Source organism: Crocodylus siamensis, chromosome 3 (genome assembly GCF_052110815.1).
Source record: "Crocodylus siamensis isolate JL-2025a chromosome 3, ASM5211081v1, whole genome shotgun sequence".
Classification (NCBI taxonomy): Eukaryota; Metazoa; Chordata; order Crocodylia; family Crocodylidae; genus Crocodylus; species Crocodylus siamensis.
The window spans coordinates 155,114,959-155,136,478 of record NC_143397.1 but is presented as its reverse complement, the minus strand read 5'-3'; positions in this window follow the sequence as shown (position 1 = coordinate 155,136,478).

Sequence of the window (21,520 nt, the reverse complement as noted above, 5' to 3'; positions counted from 1 at the left end):
CTGGGATGCTTCTATTAAGAAGAAATAAGGATGATAGATATAAGGTGTTAGGGTGTAATTTTTGGTGCAGTTTTATTTGTTTCAAAAGAATGTACCAGTTGCTTCCCTCAGCACTATAAGGAAAACAATAATTCCAAGTTCACACTTTCCAAACTGACCCTTGCAGTTAGGCTTTTACCCAAAGTCATCTCTCTCTTCTTCATCTCAGGGCCACATTCCTGAGACTCCCTAGCTTTTCTGCATCTTTTTGCTTCTGATGCCTATAGACACACACCGCTGTAAACCCTCAGCACCCCACCCATGTGTCTGCGATCTGTTCCCAGAGAAACTCTTTGGATCTCATGGCTTAGTTGTTTTTTTTTCCTTTCATGATTCTCAGTGTAAAAATCAATTTAAAAGTCCAAGATCTAACTTACTTCGTAAAATAGCTAAAATGGCATCTTCCATTTATGTTGTATTCCTATCATTTTCAAAGGATGTGACTGGCTGTCTCTAGATCACAGTCTTCACACCTTTCAGCATAATAATATATTTATTCCTATTTACTATACAAAGGCTATTAAAGATCACCAGCAACCAAATAAAAATAAAAACTAGTAGCACTCTACAAGATAGCTGAAAATAGAAATTATAGGCTATCTGGAAGGCTTCTTCTCTTATAATACATCCAGGGTCATGCGACTCCCATGAGGCACTACACATTGTAAAATGTGCACTGAGTTACATGAGATATACTCCTCTATAGAGTTCAGCTCATAAAAGGAACTGGTCTCCACAAAGCCATGTTCCACAAGAGAAATGCAACTTAGTATTCTGTTGAATGATGCAAAGTGAAACATTTTAGGCCACTTCAAAAAGAAAAACCAAATTTGGGTCAACCAATTCAATATGAAAACTTACATTTTGATTTTATAGGAACTACATTTTTGACAAATTAGTTTTGACAGAAAATTCCTTATTATCTCTAGCTATATATGTGTTCTATGAAAATGTAATTAGCTTTGACTGGACCTAAACAAATTATACAATATAATTCTGTTCCCTTATTGGATATGTGTAAATACCAATCAGGTATTGAGCATATGTTTATAAATTCAGAGTGTCCTTTCCACAAATACTCTTTAGTAATCCTTTAAAATATATTGATACACAAACCCTACTTCTATTAAACTCTTCCCCTAGAACAATAGAGCAGGGAGTAGACAAACTAACAAACACAATCTATGTGAACTAATTCAAATATTTAAATAATTCATTGGATTTAATGTTGTACTATATTTGCCCAGTTCTACAAACAAACTATACTCCCCAGCGTAATATACAATGAAACAATGATACAAACAAAATAATTGTCCTGTTTATTTAAGCCTTGATCTTTAAACAAACAGCCTTAACTAAGGAAATTTGACTTTTCAAATGCTTGAAATAGGGCTTTCTTATCCTGCCAGCACAGACTCCAATCCCAATAATTTGAAGCAAAAACGATCAGTAAGAGAATCACATCAATGACTATGTCCTTAGGCTAAAGCAATTGTAAAGCATCAGTTCTTTCAGAGACTACAGAAATAATTATAGGAATCCACAGTGCTCACAGCATGCAAAGTAACTGCTCATTCAGTTTGCAAACAGCAGTTTTCACTTTGCCTTTCCCTTCTAATTTCTCTACAGCTAAATCTCCTTATTTGTAAGATACAAAATGAGAGCAAGGATATGGTATTTTAGTTCCCAGACAAATATACTTTTAAGTAATAATTATTTTTACTCCATTTAGTCTAGTATTACTTTATTTTCTCAGATGCCACGTATTCCCCAAAAAACCCATGCATCTTGGGAAAGCAAGATGAAGAAAAAAAGCTTTTCCTGGGATCAGGGCTGAATTCTGGTCACATGGAGTGTGGAAAGGGTCCACTTACAAGTGTCACGCACATTCTGCTTCCTGCTCAGCCAAAATCTAAAGGTTTAACCCTATCATAGTTACTGCCATATTGGCAGTAGCTTTTAACAACAGCTGTGAGTTTTAAATCTCTAACTTGTGGCCCAGCAGCAAATGCTGCCTTCCTCCATGTAGCTAGAAGGAAGCCTGTCCCTGCAAGACATTGTAGTGTCTTCCTCACTTAAAACCCACACCCCAATTTTGGATGGCAATTTTTTGGGGCAAAGTTAAATACAATAAAATATTTACAGTATAAAGACATGCAAGTACATACAATAAATACTTAACCTACAGTGGACGCATCTACACGAGACTCTACATTGCCATAGCAATGCATTATGGTGACATATTGTCAGCGGGCACAAACTGTGATGCCACCACTACATTGCCATAGTAATGAGCTCCCTTGCTATAGCATGTCACTACGGCAACATAGCTACTAAAAATAACCATGTACCATTACTGTGCCATCACTGTTACTGCATCTAAAGGAAGTACTGAATGACAGCACAGTAACAATTGTGCCATGGGGGCATGTGTAAAAACACACCCAGTTTAACCTTAAACATGTATCCATATCCAATTCTTTTTTCCATGTACTTAATGGAAAAAAGACTTTATCCAGATTTGTAAAGACTGAAGCAGATCCAGTCCACACCAGCCCCTGCCCACACCCAGCCTGGATCTGGCCTGCACTGATTCCTGCCTGCCTGGACCCAGCCCATACAAGTCTTCACCTGAGGTCCATGCCAACCCCTGTCTGCCCAGATGTGTGTTAGTCCCTGCTCAACTGGATCAGGCCTTTTCTAGCCCCATTGGGCCAGATTGGACCCCTGCTCACCCGCGCCACTCCCCAACAGCTCCCTGAAAGCCCCCAACTCACCTGCAGCTGCTGATGCTGTCCTGGGGAAGCTTCTTTCTTGCTCCAGTGGTGTTTAGGGGCTAGGCTCAGCTCAGAGAGTAGCTGTAGCAGTGGCAGTGGATGCATGGGTGAAATTTCCCTTCCTGCTGGTTCCCCAAAGACAGCACTGGCAGTACAGGTTAGTTGGAAGCTACGGGACAGGAGGAACAGGGGGAATGGGATGGTCCCCAAAGTCAGTCTTACCTCTATCCTTGGGAAACTCTTTGAGAAGTTCCTCAAGGAGCACATCTGTGATGGGCCGGCTTCAGGGATGATGCTCAAGGGCAACCAGCACGATTTCATTAGGGGCAGGTCATGTCAGACCAACCTGATTGCCTTTTATGATCAGGTTACAAAGGCAATGGATGCAGGTGTTGCCATGGACGTAGTCTTTCTAGACTTCAGCAAGGCCTTGGACACCGTCTCCCACCCCATCCTCATTAAAAAACTAGGCGACTGTGGCATTGATGCCTACACAGTCAGATGCATTGCAGACTGGCTCAAGGGTCGTACTCAGAGGGTGGTGGTAGACGGGTCATATTTAACTGGGGGGAACTGGGCAGTGGAGTCCCCCCAGGGCTCAGTCCTGGGGCCTGCACTGTTCAATTTCTTCATCAGCGATTTGGACAATGGGGTGAAATGCAACCTGTTTAAATTTGCTGATGATACCAAAATTTGGGGTGAGATGAGCACACTAGTAGGGAGGGAAAGACTGCAACAAGACCTGGATAGGTTACAGGAGTGGGCTGACATAAACAGGATGCATTTCAATACTGACAAGTGCAGCGTGCTGCACTTAGGCAGTAGAAACCAGCAGCACACTTATAGAATGGGAAACTCCCTTCTTGAGAGGACAGAGGCAGAAAGGGATCTTGGAGTCATTATTGACTCCAAGATGAACATGGGCAGACAATGCAAGGTCACAGTTGGCAGGGCTAACCGGACCTTGTCATGCATCCACAGGTGCATCTCAAGTAGAGCCAGGGAGGTGATACTCCCCCTCTATGCGACGCTGGTCAGGTCACAGCTGGAGTACTGCATCCAGTTCTGTGCCCCCCATTTCAGGAGGGATGTGGACAACATTGAAAGGGTCCAGAGAAGGGCCACCCGCGTGATCTGGGGACTACAGGGCAGACTTTACATTGAAAGACTGCGGGACCTAAACCTGTTCAGCCTTCACAAGAGGAGGCTGAGGGGGAACCTGGTGACTGTCTATAAACTCACTAGAGGGGACCAGAAGGGTTTAGGGGAGACACTGTTTCCCCTAGCACCCCCTGGCATGACAAGGAACAATGGACACAAATTATTAGAGAGTAGATTTAGATTAGACATCTGCAAGAACTACTTCACAGTTAGGGTGGCTAGGAGCTGGAATCAACTTCCTAGGGAAGTGGTGCTGGCTCCTACCCTGGGGATCTTTAAGAAGAGGTTTGATGACTACCTGGCTTGACTCGTTTGAGTCCAATCTTTTCTCCCACCTAGTCGGGGGGTTGGACTTGAAGATCTACAAGGTCCTACTTCTATGACCCTACTTCTATGATTCTATGATATGAGGAAGTTAGGGTAAGCCGTGAGGGCTGGGGGATTAACCCCAAGGGCTGGAGGCAAAGCAGGGCATGAGCTTCAAGGGCTGGGGGTATGGGGCAAAAGATGAGCCCCAAGGAACAGGAGAATGAGGTGGGGAGGATAGGGGCGAAAAAGCATCAAGGGGAAGCCTGAAATAGAAGCAAAGGTGGGGTGGGGGGGGAGGTGTCACAGCTGATAATTATGTCTGTGATAAAGGTGCTTGCTGAAAGCTCTATGAAGATTAGACCAAGTGACTTTCTGTCATTTGTTCAGATATTAAGCTATTGTTTTTGTTAAGAGCCTAATTAAAGTCTAAGATGTAGTGAGGCCTTGTATGTAGTAAAAGGTTTAGTAAATTTAGCAAAGCCTTATAGAAGTGATGGTAGGCCCTGTGGCATAGTTAAAATTAACCTTATCAGAAGAATGCAAGGCTTATACTGCTATTGGTCAGTCTAAGGACCATTGAAGTAAAAAGAATCTGAATGGCTGTAAGTTATCAGCATAGCTCAGAAGTTATAAATTGGCTGGCACATCCAGAAATCATTTAGAAGGAAGATACAGCTTTGTGAAAGAGACTAATTAGCTGTTGACTTGGATCAGCGGGCCCATGGATCTTGAGGAGCCCAAGGACTGAATACCAGGGTCCTTCCCGGTACCTCTCAGACAGCACTGATCGGGGAGACCAAACTTCACTAAGCTTTCTGGAAGAGAAACTTGTCATACATCCAGCATCAGAGGGGACTGCCGATAAGTTGCCAGTGTGAATTATTATAGTCTGTCATTATCTGTCTTAGTATTCTACGTGTAGTCGTGTTTTTGTTAAGTCAATAAACCTTTCTTACCTTTCTACCCTCGACCGTACTCTCAATCCCAAACCCTCTGCAGGCAGCTGGGACAGGGAAGGAGAAGGATGTCTCTCTGACCATATAGGGGATGGGGACGAATTCTTACCTTTAGGGTTCCTTGACTGCCAGCTCTCCCTGCTGTCACTCCAAAGTAGGAAAAATGTCCACATGGTAGGAGATGGAAGTGGTGCTTCCTGAGATGCTGGATGACTGCTCCCAATTCATATTGGCTCCAAGGAACAATCTTACCTAACCACAGCATAAACTTCCCAAACAAGCTAGAGATAATCCTCACCTTGAAAGGCATAATGTCTGAGATGCTCAGAGGACATTTAGCTCAGGTTTTCCTGCCTTAATATGCAGGCACTACCATTTTAAGAGCCTTTAACACATCTGAAAGGTAACATGTAAACAACTTGAGATAAGCAATGGGATAAATCACATGTTGGATGTAAATGACAGAATAATGGCATTCTCTCTAAATGCATTCAGACCATGAGTATTCAGGCATCATGATTAGGCTTACAGTCAGGAACATGAATCCAGAGCCAAGAATAAAACAAGGTAACAGGAGGGTCAGGAGGCAGTAGTAAATGCACGTGCATGAGCCTGTCCACCCCCCTCCCCCTGCTCCCTCCCCCTCCCCCTGCTTCCTCCCCCTCCCCCCAATCCCCTGGACAGTCCCCAAGCCCTGGCCCTGCAACCCCCACCAACTTACCTGCATCCAGAGCAAAGGATGTCAAAGACAATCAGGAACAGGAAGCCATAAATCAAGCCAGAACCAGGAAGTCATAGATCACACCAGAATCTGGAGCCAGAGTCAGATCCCAGACACAGATACTAGGAACACAGAGCAAGATCTGACGCCAGAGTCAAGGCAAGGTTTTGAGATCCAACCAGTCAGTAAGCTCACCATCAGATTTGTGCAAAAAGAGCTTACCCCTGTTTTCTCTGCTGTTTTTAAGGCTGTGTTTGGGGCAGGACCTTTTTCCAACCTAAATAGCAACTAGTGACTGGCTTCCAGAGGGATGATCCATTCCTCACCTGTAACATCTTCTGTGAGCCTAGATCTAGGTGGATAAACATTTGGGGCTGAAAGTCCTCCACATACTGGAGGATCTATGCTGCAATATTTGCAGTCCTAGGGTAACATGGAATAGGGGCTTCAAGTTATGCTTTTGGATATACTTTTGGAAGGAGGAAGAATTCTATTAGTATCTTTTTTTCCCTGGTTTTTATCTTGTTGGTTCCAAGTGTAGACTCTATAAAACAAAGACTGACTACTACTCTATATTTTTACAGGTGCTTAGTGTAATGGGGCCCAGCTCTTAATTGGCCCTGAAAGCTAGCATAATAACTTAACAATCATCAACTTTTTATCTTGGAGGAGGTCATTTTCTGCCCCATTTAGTCAGTGTAAATTTCCAGAGGCATTGTTCCACCAAGGACAATATTTAAAACAAATAAAAAAAAAATACAAGAGAGAAAACCGGAGTCTCAATAAATAAGGATGTAGATGATATCAAGTTACTGGTCTGGTTTTAAAAATGGTCTTCCAAAAAGATGAAAAATAGGTAAAGACAACTTGGAAATAATGTCAAAATGAAGAAAATGCTTGGAAAAAAAAAAAGATTACCTACAAATTAGTAGGTGCAGATAGACTCGAAAGGAGCCAAGTTTTTCTACTTTTTAAAAGGTAAATATCAATCCTGAGAGTTAGTGTTCACTAAATAAAACTTCAATCCCCAAATAAAAAATAGAGAGAATACTACAACAGAAAAATCTTATGAACTAGGGGAACAGCCACCCCATGAGCAAAACACAGCTCGGCTTTACAAATAATGAATTATAGCAGAAATATTTAAGATGACTTTTTTTGTTGTTCAGTTGACAAAACAATGGAGTGCATATATATCTGGACAGTTCTGAATTAAAATCAACTCCATAACAACAAGTTTACTGTTCAAAAATGAAATTCAAATCAGCTTGAATGCGAGCCCTGAAAACCACCTGAAGGGCCTGTATCAAAGCTGAGCAGTGCATCAATTTAAAGTATAGTGGAGTGTATCAGGATGGTGTCCTTGGGGTCACCATGATCTCCCCTAATGCCCACTTACCTTGCCAAGCTGGCCTAAAGGGCACCCTCAATTCTCACACAACACATCTTTGATGGAAAGTGAATAATAGGGAGGCTGCCTTTCCATCCTCTTGGACACGGTTTCCTGCTGTACACGGGCCCCATTCTGTAATGGGTGTTTAGGTGCACCCTAACCTTATGGGCTATGCATGCCTCCAACCACCCCTTCACAATGCCTCAAGCCTCGCTGATGGAATTGACATTCTTTGATCTCGCACTGCGCCTCACTGGTGCTCAGGCTCTCCACAGCCCCATCTCGCACTGCGCCTCACCAGCACTCGGGCTCTCCATAGCCCCATCTCACACTGCGCCTCACTGGTGCTCGGGCTCTCTACAGCCCCATCTCACACTGCACCTCAATGGCGCTTGGGTCAGTGCACCCCCAATGCTGCGCCCTCTCTGGCACCAGAGTCAGCACACCCTCAATACTGCGCCCTCTCTGGCACTGGGGTCCCCACACTGCCATGGGTCCCCTATGAGGACCCATGGGTACCCTATGAGGACCCCTTCTCTAGACCCTCTTATAGCCTCACCCAAGCCACCGGTGAAAACAACAAACAAAATACAAGCCCCTGGGCTATAACATAAATTCAAGTCACCTCACTACAACATCATTCAGGCCACCCCGGGGTACTCCATCCCTCACCAATGTCTGAGGCTGTACCTGTAGTCAGGCCTCTCCCCTTTGCTTGCTCTGGGAGAGCTCCTTCCCCCTCGGATGGTGGCAGGGAACTCCCTCCTGGCCTCAGGCCTGGGACTTGTGTGAGCCAGGCCCCGACTCTTCTGAGCAGCTGAACAGGTGCAGGTGCGGCCAATTCCCTCATTAACCCATTGTCCTGGCAACCTGCACCTGGGTTCTTATCTCTACTCCCTTAGTGCCCTGCTACAGGGAGGAACCAGAATGTCCAGAGGAGTTCTGGGAGGATTTCTGCTCGGCATAGTTCTATTCAATTATCTGGAAGGAGTAAATAGCACATTAATTAAGTTAATGGTTGATTCTAATTACAGTGATGCTGTAAACAAGAAAAGAGAGAAATAATGTAGAAGAACCTGAAGAAATTAGAATATTAGTAATATAGTCAGGAAATTCCCAAATGAAATTCAACTGGAAAAACACACACTAGTACATAGGCATATGAAAAGAAGGAGAAAAAAACAGAAAGCCGTAATGACAAAAAAATAATCAAGGGATGAGAATATGTTAGACATATTTGCAATATGACATGGTAGAAATATCAAGAGAACAAGATGCAGGTGTAGACTGTACTTACAGAGACATCACCTCATAGTCAAGGAGAAGGACACTTTTAGTCACTAACAATAAGCAATGCTAGGTCCATCTAGAATACCTGATCTTATGGCTTATATAATAATGGATTAGTGAGGCAGACCAAATTATGACAGACGCCACTGGCAGATGTTCATTTAAAGGTGCAATGGGATTACATAGATTTCATAGACATTAGGGGCTGGCAGGGACCTCAAGAGATCAGGTCCAGCCCCCCACCACAGACAGGAAGTCAGCTGGGATCAAGTGACCCCAGCAAGTTATATATCCACCTGTTTTTGAAGGAGTCCAGAGTAGGTGCTTGCACCACCACTGGGGGGGAATTCATTCCAGACCCTGGACACACGTACCATAAACAACTTTTTTCTTATATCCAGTCTAAAATTGGCCTTCTTGGAGTTTATGGCCATTAGACCTTGTTATCTCTTGGGGAGCGCTAGTGAACAGGTGCTCTCCCAGGTCCTGATGTACCACTCTTATGTAATGGTAGGCTGCCACCAAGTCCCCCCTGAGCCTTCTCTTCTCCAAACTGAAGAGTCCCAAGTTCCTCAGCCTCTTCTAGTATGGCCTTCCCTCCAGGCCTTGGATCATATGAGTGGCTCTTCTCTAGACTCTCTCTAGCTTCTCTACATCCTTCCTGAAGTAGGGAGCCCAATACTGGGTGCAGTACTCCAGCTGTGTTCTCACCAGCGTAAAGTGGGAGGATGACTTCTCTGGTTTTGCTTGAGATGCATTGGTGGATGCACAGCCACAGCATCACATTGGTGGCTCATATTCATCTTGTGGTCAATCAAGACCACCAAGTTCCTTTTGGTCATGGTGCTGGTGAGCATAGCACTGCCGAGCCTGTAAGTGTGCTGGGATCTGATCCCTGATCCAAAAAATCGCACCTCCTGGCATGCTACATGTGCATGGCAGGACATGCAATTTTGGGACCAGGATGCAGTAAGTTGAAAGGTGGGTACCTGACAATCCAGCTGATTTTCAGTTGGTTTTGGGGACCCACCAGAGCTGGTTTGAGCCTTGGTGTGGTCCGCAGGGCTGGGTGGTCATCAGCTGAATCTGGATCCACCAAGACTCCTACTGGTCCTGGAATGGTCTGCCAGCCAGCAATCATCAGATCATGCTCCTGTGAAGGCAGGACAATCAGTGGGTCATCAGCTGGCAGGGACTCTATGGGGCTGGTTAAGCCCCAGTGGAATCCTTTTCCAGCCACTGACCAGCCAATCATTGGCTGGCAGGGACCACACTGGGACCAGTTATAGCCCCAGGGGGTATCCTAGAGTCAGCCAATGATCAGCTGATTGTCAGCTGAATTTGGGATGGCACTGGGTAGAATTGTCCCCATCGTGGTCCTGCATCCAACCACCAATCATGTGTTTGTCAGCTGGTGAGAATCGCAATGGAGTCAGTCAAGACCCTGGTACAATCCACTCTGCCACACATTCAATATAAGGCATGATGGAGACCAGCCACAAATTATAACACATAGTTTATGAATAATTTTTAGGCCTGTGCAAAGCAGCAAGAGTTTGCCTTGGGTTTAGATTTGGCTGATTCGGAGGGACAGTGATTGAATTCAGTGATTTGAATCACTGTCTCAATTTGATTGGGCCAATTCAGATTCAGAGATTTGGCCCTAGACTATACAGGCAGCCCTTGATGACACTGGACACAGCTTCCTCCAGCTGGCAAACCTGTTGTGGTGGCCAGAGAGGGGAGGGAAGAGGTGGGATGGGATGCAGATCAATGGCCACACAGCAAGGGAGCGATTGGGGCTGGAGCTGGGACAAGCTACCCAGCCAGGGCGGGGGGGCACAGGACTTGGGGATGGGGGCTCCTGCCACTGTGTGTCATTGCATACCACCAGTCCAGGAGTTGCTGTTCTGGTGACTCCTCTGGCAGCTCTCACCACCAGTCCGGGAGAACATGGGAGTGAGCGGGTGCCCCCGGATCTGCATGGGGCAGGCTGGGCTGGGCTGCACTCTGGATGGGTGGTGGAAAGGACCGGGAGTGGAGGCCATAGCCTCCCACTGCTCACCCAGCTGGAGTGGGAAGGTGCAGGATGGTGCTGCTGTGCTGTCTCGGACAAGCGGAGCAGAGCAGCAGAAGGTGCTCCCCATGTCAGCCTCCCCATGCCTCCCACACAAGCTGTGGCTTTGCCCCATCCTGGGTGAGTGAGCAGCGGCAGGGCATGGGGGCAGGTACGTGCACCCAAATCAGGGCGAGGCTGGCAGTGGGAGCTATGGGGAATTTTAGGGTGGCTGCAGCCCTTGCCTAAGATCCTGCTGCACTATGCTTTGTGGAATGAGTGGAGCCAGGGCTGCACTCTGGATGGCAAGCACCTGCTGCTGGGCCATGCACTGTGGGGCAGGCAGAGCAAAAGCAGTGCTCCAGGCTGCGGCTGGGGCTAGCCACCCAGAGTGGAGCCCTGGCTCCACCCATCCCATGGAGTGCAGCCCGGCAGCAGGTGTCTTGGGCTAGCCTCCCAGAGCGCAGCCCTGGCCCTACCCATCCTGCAGAGTGTAGCCCAGCAGCAGGGAATAGCCTCCCAGAGCACAGCCTGGTCTCCACATGCCCCATGGAGCACAGCTTGGTGGCAGGCAGCTGGGACTAGCCTCCTGGAATGCAGTCCAGCCCAGCCAATGCAAAGCCAGGAGCACAAGCCTGCTCCCATGCCCTCCTGGATCAGCAGCAAGAGCCAGAGGAAGAAATGCCAGGAGAGCACCTCCTGGATCAGTGGTGCACAGTTGTGAGAGCCCCCCTCCCTGAGTCCTGTGCCCCCCTGCCCCAGCTGGGCAGCTTGTCTCCACCCCAGCCCCAGCCCCAATCCCTCCTTTGCTGTGGGGTCACTGATCTGCGTCCCCACACCCCTTCCCTCCCCCCTCTGCCCACCACAACAGACCTACCAGCTGAAGGCAACCATGGTCAGCATCACCGAGGATTGCCTGCATAGTCTATGGCCAAATCTCAGAATTGTTTCAGACCTTTTAATGGGTCTCCTGATTTGATTCGGATTCAGAGATTTAGCCGCCAAATCGGGCCAAATCTCCTCCGAATTGAATCAGCTACTGAAGCTTTGCACAGCCCTAATAATTTTGTGACTTACAGTATTTCCTATTTTATTGCACCATTAATTTCCTAAACCTGTGGCCAGGTTACTATTCAAGCTGCAATTAACTAATTCATCACACGTTCAGTGTAAAGTCTGCCAGGAGCCAGAGGCGTATGTTCAATAAACAAAAGGTTGTTGGGGTTTTTTTACTGGAAAATGTAGATCTCTTCCTGGTGAGAGTCCAGAACAATTCTGCTTTGCTATTAGATAGAAAATCAACCCACACACTTCTTTTCAGGGTTATATCCTTAAACACAAGTTCCTTCCTACTTGGAAAAATTACCCACCTTTGGAACTCTCTTACACACATGCAGATCCAGCCTGCACAGTAACTATTACAGAAGCTTGTATGTTTCTTGGTATTTCACACTATATTTGGAGGGGCAGACAGGAATGTCAGGTAGGGGGCAAGGAAGTACATAAGGAATCCAAGTGGGAAGGGAGATCATAGGTTCTCTTTTCAATAAAGTGCTGCTCTGAAGGCAAAGGACAAGGTGACTCAGGCAGGCCAAGCCCTTGGGCTTAGCCCTTGGAAGCCTTACTCCTGACATCTGAATGGATCTCTCAGAGGCATTCACTCCTGCCACTGTGGTTGAACAAGAAGTCCATCAGCCAGTTCATGTGAATTCACACAAAAGAAACAAAAAGGTAGGAATCTGAAAGGTTCAAATTACAAAGCAAAGTTAATGTTAGACATTTTTAGATTAAATTAGGATGGACATAAATGTCAAGAATTCCCTGTAAGAAATAGAGTTTGGAATCCTTCAAGAGATTTGTAGTGCTTGGAAATAGGATGAAAGTATGCAATACAAAAACTATGTTGTCACAGATGTGTCTGTTCATCCCTGTGACAACTGCCCAAATGTCAATAAATTGTAAGTCATCAAACATCATGATTTCTATATTCTTAGCAGACTTAGGAACTTCTTAGGAAATTTTTGAAAGATATCATCCAGTGGTGACACATAGGGGGTACACATGGGGTACACATGCACCCCCTGATGATGCTGGTGCACCCCGTCAGGCCATACTCCCTGTTTAGGCGATGGGCAGAGGGGCAGGTGGGAGCACTGGTGTCCATCCTGCGAGCACCAGCTGAAGAGTGGGGTCACCAGCAAAAGCAGCCGCACCACTTCCAGAAGTGGCTGCAGGACTTCCGGAAGCAGTGTGGCCACCTTTTGGTGAGTGATATCAGCCACAGTGGGGACCCTCCCCCATCAATGCAATTGGCCATGAGGGCCCTCCCATCTCTGAATGGTGTCCGGCTGACATTTGTGCCCCCCTCCCCCGACTCAAGAGGCACCATTCACCCATGATGTCATCTGCATGAGGCATGCTCCAGCTAGAACTGAAACTTTCCTAGAAAGACAAGAGGGAAGACTAGAAGAAACATTATCAGCCACTGAGTGTAGACCTCTTCTTTTGTGGTCAGCTATGTCATGTTATCACATCCACAATTTTATCATGCTTTTCTCAGAACTAGAGTTGTACTTTTTTTAAACACAAAATTACATTGTAATACATTAGGTATTTTACACAGGACCCTTGTCTCATTCAGTGCACAGAATGAAGTTTAGTGTGTAGAGAATGAGGCAGGGTACTGTGAAAGAAAAGAGCCAGTCTAATGGCTAAGGCGATGGAATATAGCTAAGTGGTTGCCAAAAATTATATTACAAGTATACTTGATTATGTTACAAATATTCTTGAGAACCCCAACCAGGTCTGATTTGCAAAAGCATAATATTTTCATACAGCATCTGAAGCACAGTGAACCTGTTCTACAACTATAAAAGTTCTATAAATGATAAGTACTCTGAAAAAAATTAAGTGTGTATTTCAAATGGAAGGCTCAAATTTGTAAACATTTTGACCACATTCTCTCTGTCCCTCAGTTCCCCATCTAGAAAAGAAATGCTACAGAAATTAATTTTATGAGGCATTCCGAGATTGTAGAGATCAGCACCTCAGAAAAAACAAGGAGAAAAATTAACACTTCTGTCTTCAGCATCTTGTTTGTTGAATGCTATCCAAACTCTGAACCATGCATCCAGTGCTAAAGATAATATAAAATATTGAGCACTGGTCATTTTTGGGCACTGAATGAGGCATGAGTCCCTAAGGAAAAAGCACATTTGGTAAAGTGGTTACATTTTATTAAATCACATATGCATGAAGGAAACAGATTAAAGGTGCACATAGAAACTAATTCTGGCATTTCCCTACTCCTGGGTACTTGATTTTGCAACTCAAGTAACTATTTTTGGGTAGGGTTTGTTTTGGGGTTTTTTGGTATGTAATTATGTATATTTTACTTGTCTAATCCCACTGCTGTAGTGCATTTACATTTCTAAGAATAGGGTGACTATATGTCCCTGTTTGGCTGGGACACTCCAGTGTTCTGTAGCTCAGTCCTGCCCAGTTGGTCAAAAGTCCAGGGCCAGAATCCAGCAGAGAGGCAGAACAGCATGATGACCAGGCTGGAGGCTGTGCAGGCACTGCTGCTGTTGTGTGGGAGCTAGCTGGGCTCAGCTCCATGCTGACCACCATGGGGAAGCCATGGGATGGATCAATGGGTAATCAGTTGATAGGATGGATCTTGCCTATGGGCTGTATTTTGCCCACCTCTGCTTTAGAATCATAGAGAAGTAGGGATGGAAGGGATCTCCAAAGCTCATCTAAGTTCAACTCCCTGTCTGAAGCAGGATTAGCCCTGTCCAAACCATCCTATACAAATCCACTGGCTAGCCTCTTAGCTAAATTACATAGTTCATTCCAACATGAAACCCAAGACATAACACCACAGGTAAAGCAGGGGGAGCATGGCAGCCAAAACTCTACTGTTGCAAAGGTTGTTAAAATACTCTTAAGAGATCCCAGGAAGACAGCCACACCTGTGCTACAGAGAAAGGCAGTGCCTTCCTCCTCCCTCCCATACACACACAGGCCGCACATATCTGACCATGGGGTAAAATTCCTTTCTGACCTCAAATATGGTCCCAGTAACAGCAACTTTTCCTAATGTTCTGCAATAAAAACCACAGGCAACTTTTACAGCCATTAAAGGGGCCTTAATGTCAAAAGATCTCTAAATTTTTTTACCTCAAAACATGAAATCTTCTAATTAATTAGTTCTCTTTAATGCACAGATGTTTATAATAGCTCCGATTCCTGAGCTTTGCTTTTAAAACTGTTATTCTGATAAACTGTATTTTGTAGTACCAGGCTGGTGGTATATGATTGACACAAGATACACTAACAGCAAAAGAGAAGAAATATAACCACCAGCACATCTTCCCATCAGCTGCTGCTAGTACTGACAGCTTTTGATAAGATGAAAAATGTAATGGGATAGAAAGATAATACTGGATTGCTTGTTTTGATTTTACATCTTTTACTTGTTCAGTCAAGTGCACTGAAGCCAAGATGAGGCAAAGGGACTGTGACCCCCAGAGTTCAGATTTATTCAGTACTTTTCAAAGTTCTGATTTCTCTCAGATGCCTAGATGGGAGAAATGGGGCAGGGGCAGAGAAAAGACTAAGCTGAAATGCAGTGCTTTATCATGCTAGGAGTCAGCCTTCAAATGATAGCATCCTTTTTTGGCAAATATAGATTTGCTGTGGTTTCTATAGTATGTAATAAGACAAATAATTTTCAAAGCAGTATCCACTGATTCATTTTCAGTGGTGTAATTCCCACTGATGAAAAATGGAAGTCATACAAGTAAAACTCAATAACATGCACTGGAGGTCAAGGAAAGGAAACAGCAGCAAAAGAAAAACAAAAAAGGAAGAACAAAGCAAGATGACCTATGTGAATCACAGTCTTAACAAAAATATAACATTTATTACTTCTTCCTAGAATCAAGGTCATTTCACATATGCAAACTGTGACCATATACCATGCCCCTTTCCCATTTAAGTTGTCACAATTCTACATCTTGGAGCAAGCTTGTGGTCAGGCTGTTGCAACACAGGCTAGCTCTGCTTCTTCTTCATACATAAACCATGTTCCCATCCCTAAAGTACAAAGAGAAAAATGCACCAACCAGTTTCTCCACACCATACTGGGAGCCTGTCTGAATACAGGCAGCAGAAGAGAATTAACTGCATAGTGAAGCATGGTCTCAAAACAGTTCAGCATGCCAGAGCCTTCCTTTTATGCAATCAGAAGCCAGCCTTGTGTTTTCTTTTCTTCAAGCTCAGCAAACTTTGTTAACTGAAATTTTTTGGCAATGTTGTTGAACTAATTGTAGAACACACATCTATAGGCTGGTAAAAAGAGGTGCTTCTTAAGTATTGAGTACAAAGCAATTAAAAGTAAAATTGCCAGAAACTACCAAGCTTGGCAGCTGGGAGAAACCAAGAACAAAGTCAAAGCTGCTACATGCCTCTCATAGGATTAGTTCAGGTAAAATACAGTCAATACATGGAACCAATGATTGTTATTATAAGACTATCACTGATTTGTTGTCTCATCAGTTTTCTGCATGCATTAAAGGAATACAAAAACACCTCTTACGTGTATACCATGATCCAGAGGACTGACAGTTGCCTACACTACATAAAGCAGGGGTGAGCAAAATTTGACCCATAGGCTGGGCAGGGGTGGGCAAAATATGGCTCATAGGCTGGATAGTCAAACTGTGGAGCCCCTAAAAAATTTAGTAAATTAATATTTATTCACCCCTGGCTCCCAATCAAAGCTGACAGAAGCCAAGGGCAGTAGGACCCAGAGGGAGCCTTCATCAGGCTTGAGCAACCCAACACCACCCACCCCCAGCCAGTTCCCTGCTTTCCTGCCCCTGCCCTGTTCCAGTACCATGTGGCTATGGCTCCCAGCTGCATCCCTGGAATGTGGAAAATGGGACCACACTGGTAAGGGGGTGGGGGTGAGTGTGTTTGCACATGCACAAGTGCACACTCGTGTCTGCAGGCACGGGCAGAGTATGTGTGCATGTATGTGTGTTCATAGGGTGGATCCCACACACACACTCCATAATACACTTGCACCCACATCTCCTCTTGCACTGCCATACACAAACCCCAACCACCCTCCCCCCGTACCCACCCACACCCCACATATCCACACACACACAGCCCCCACAAACCTATACCCACCCCCCCAAAATATACAACAGTAAGACTTCATTTTAAGTTACTCTGTGTACACTATACAAACACAGGTAAATCAGGACAAAAATATTTTTTGAAATCAAATTAATGAATGTTGTAGATGTCCACTTTTTAGAACATAATTTGGTAATTTTCTGGTTCCAAGATGGCAAAACCCCTTGCTGAAAGGAGTACTCAGGGGTTAGCGGGTGGGACTTCCAGTCACAAGATGGTGACCAAGGCGGGGCACCTGTCAAGGGGCAGGGCTATCCATATGGCCCTTGACAGCTTGCCAAAACTCAGTAAGCGGCCCTCTGCCCAAAATAATTGCCCACCCCTGACATAAAGGAATAAAACATGTTTTAGTCTAAAATCCAATATTACTGTGAAAAAAATAGGAATTAAAAACCCTGCTTAAACCAACTAAATGATAAAGAATAAGCAAACTGTTGACAGAGCATACAAGCTAGGTAATGGAGTGATCAAAAAGTAAGATGTGTAAAAATAATTCATGTAAAAAATAAAGAAAAGAAATGTATAAAACAGCTGATGTTGTTTATTAAACTCAGTAAGCAGCCCTCCACCCTAAATAATTGCCGGCCCCTGTTTTAAAATAAAAGGCTTTATTAAGAGTTAGACACAGTCTCTCCTTTCTTACAATAAGAATGAAACGTACACCAAAATCTAAGGTACTAATAATGTATTTATTAATGGGTTAATTATAAAAGGATAAAAAGCTTCATATTAATTAATATCAGCATGTTAAACCAAAATAGCACCCAAGAAAGGGTTTTATCTAAAATCTAATAAAAATGTTATCTAAAATATCTTTGTGAAATTATACCATTCAAATTACTCCATATAACAGCAAAATGTTTCCAGAATGAAGCTACTGGTGAGTGAACAAAACATAAATACAGCAAAGACTGAAGAAAGATACAAAAAGATGGCTTTTTAAGCTTCCATTAGAAAATATAAGCAACTACAGTTATATTGCCACACAAATAAGAATCAGATTGAATTGAAATTTGCATAAAATACGTTATAACACACTGTGTGCATCTACACATGCAATTAAGGCCTCTGAATATACTCCAGCTCAATTTAAGATGGAGTAAACTAATCTCAACATCACTGTCTTACACGTGCATTTAAGCGCAGTAATTGAGTGCACTGCCAGATATCACTTGCATCTCACAGGACTATTCAGCAGTGCAGTAAATTAGACTACTGCAGCCTAACTGACACACACATGTAGATGGTGACACTTTACTGTTCAACAAATTCATCTGCTTGCTGCACAGTAAGACATCTTGTGTAGATTCAGCCAGTGAAGAAATTTTTATAGTTAGTGATACACAACATAAAGGGAAGTTCAGAAATAAAATTGCTTCATTGCCAGCAAGCTACACACACACACACACAGAGCATTGTTGAATTTGACTTCAAGATTTGAAACTAACAGATTTTTTTCTCTCAAAATAATTCACACCTAGGTGCTGGATATCCGCAAGCTCCCTCTAGATAACCTGGAGACAGCTTGAAGATAAAATAAGAGATACTTCAAAGTGACTCAAGAATGCTTAGCTGTGTCTGTGCATCCTATATTGGTCAAATCATTGCTCCACTGAAAAAAGAACACTTCCAGTTGATTTTAACAGAGCCAGAAATTCATTCTATGAAAGCAATATCGCTCACAGCAATTAGCTGAATAGGGGAATGATTACACTACACTATCTGCTTTCTAACGTTGATGTATAAAAGCATATAAGTGCATGCTTACATTCATCCTAATTCAGGAAAACATCTAAGTATGTACTTAAATGCATACATATGCACTGTCTTGACTTGAGAACTTGATGTCCTTTATACCAAATCATTCACATTAATAAAAAGTTCAGGTTTTTTTTTAAAACCTAGGCATTTTGCTCCATAACATCATCTGCTGATTTAAAAAAGAAATATATCATAATATCCACATTCAGTCAGGAAACCAGTTTCTTTAATACTCCCCAAACAATCAGAGTGCAATCAGATAGTAAAATTGCTGCAACAACTATTCCATCACTGATTCTTTTCTCCTTGTTAAAGTCAATAATACACATTCTATCAGAATTACTCCCAAGATATGATGTCATTATGATGACCAGCCTGAGAGCATACTAACTTACTATTTAAGCATTTTTCTTCAGGTGAACACAAGGTCAAATAAAAGAAATGCTATCAGGGATTGATCAGTCTATTTAAAGAAAAGAAGTTGTTCTAGTGCTGATCCTATTTGAGTACAAATAATTTATCACTAGAAATGAAAAATAAAACATGGAGTCGTTTGGAAACTGGGTATAAAGAATGCGAAGGACATAAGGCAGACTGTTCAGATGACCTAGACTCAGTAACCAGAGATTTTTGAATCTCACACACACACACACACCCTGTGTGTGTGTGTTTGTGTGTTACATGTGTCATTCAAAAATCACTGGATACTGAGTCTAGATTGTGTCTGTGTCTATAATATTCCTCTGTAGGGGTGATATCTATAAACTCTGGTTGGCAATGGTTGTGTAAGCATCTCAATGAGGAAAGAATCTTCAAAGATTTTAGCAAGTCTCTACTAAGCATGAGAAAAATGATATTTCAATGTCTTAGCCCTTGGTCAAATTTAGGTGGGCTGTCACAGGAATGGCAAAAGGCTCATTCTTCATACAAACATTACTCCCTCTGGTAAATTTCAAGTTTTTATTCAAAGTTAAAGTCAGATTTTTTTTTTTTTTACATTTAAAAACAACCCATTTTCCCTATACCTGTTTTGCAAGTAGCTGAATTGTTTTATCTGAAGCTTTTCAGAAAAACATTCCGAGACATCTGCCATACAAAAAAAATATCAGCCTGTTAATGTTTAACAAAGCAATAAGTAACTGGAAACACAGTCTTCTAATGGACAGTGTTAAGCAACCTGAATGCTACAGTCCCATCAGCTTCACCTATGGGGACCTACCAAATTCATGATTGTGTGATTTTCACAGAAAATGTGAAATTGAGCAGGCTTCCACAAAAAATGGCAGGCTCCCCAGTTTTGCTAGGCTCGCTGCAAAAAACCCCCCCAAAAACACAAAAAAACCCATACTGGCAAGCAGAGAAAAGGGCAGGAAGCCCTGTAGTCTTGCAGCACAGTGAGGAGAGGGGAGGCAGGAATGGGGGTGTAGGAGGGAGGCAAGAGAGGAGGGCTGTCGGCAGCAGGAGGCGGGGAGGCTGCACTGGATCCAAGGCCAGCTGTGGCAAGCAGCCAGGAGGCTGCATCAGGGTCTACGGAACCCCAGCCCAGCTCATTGTGTGTGCGCACCCACTTTCAGCAATTAGCTGGACAAGGGCTGTGCAGCCTCCCAGCCTCCTGCCACAGCCAACCCAGGACCCAGTGCAGCCACTCTTGGGAGTGGCCTGAAAACATTGGTTAATTACCTTGATTAAGATCAGGGAAGCCACCCTAATAATGTTCAGAATAAGGGCTTTCCCGGGCTTCATTGGGATAATTAAACCATGGTTGTGGGCCATCTTGCAATCTGCAGAGAGGGGTGTGAATGCTGGGGCCCCTCAGCCAATGAAAGGTGTGGAGGGCTTCACCATGCCCAGCCCATAAAAAGAACGGTGGGCCTCAGGATCTGCCTGCAAAATTGGCTGTCTACATCTTCAAGCTCAGTAGACCCCTACCTATAATACATAGCATGGTTGAACAAAAGAAGTTTCCTTTTAAGGGGGCAGTGCACTTCATCCTGTTACGCTATACAAATACAGTAGCATCTGGAGCTTTTGTATTAGGTTAGTTTACAATCTGCTTAATTCTCGGCAGGTTGTAAAACTGCTCAGCTGAGTGTTGTGGCTTTTACTTCAATAGCAGCACTTTGCCACACAACTGGAGCTTATCAGCTGTCCCCACAGCTAATTACAGAAGTGGAACTCTTTGAAGTAAAAGCTTCAGCAAATAGCTGGAGCACTTCAGCAGTCTTGCACACAGCTGTTTGCTGCACCTGGATCAGGTGTTGGCAACCTTCTTGCAACCACAGGCCACTGCTTATGATCTAGTCCCTGTCGCAGGCCACTACACTGAAATTCCCAGCAATTAGCAGGTGCTGTGAGGAGAATAGGTAGAGAAAGCCAGGTATTAGGACCCCAGGGATGCCTCCTCTGCTGCAGCACGGAAAATAAGCTGAACACAACACACACTAGGATCCTGGGGACACTTCCTCTGCTGCTGTGTCTGGAACATGCTGCCAATTTCCTGAGCTACCACAGGCTGGATCTAGTCTCTTCATAGGCCAGATTTGGCGCACAGGCCATAAATGGCTGACCCCTGCCTTAGATCATTCACAAACCCTCTGCTACACAGGGGGCAAAAAGAAATCTAAACCTGTGAGGTATCCAGTGTATTTTACACTTCCAGAGAAACCTAGTAACAACTGTGTCCAACTTACTATAGATTAATCATTAAAATAGAAATAAATAACCCAGAGAAAATAACCAACCACAAACATCATCATGCCCTGTGTAAATCAAAGCATAACTTTAACAATAAGTGCTATCATGGAAGCAAAAAAAGAACAAGAGAAACTATATCAGACCCGAGAACAA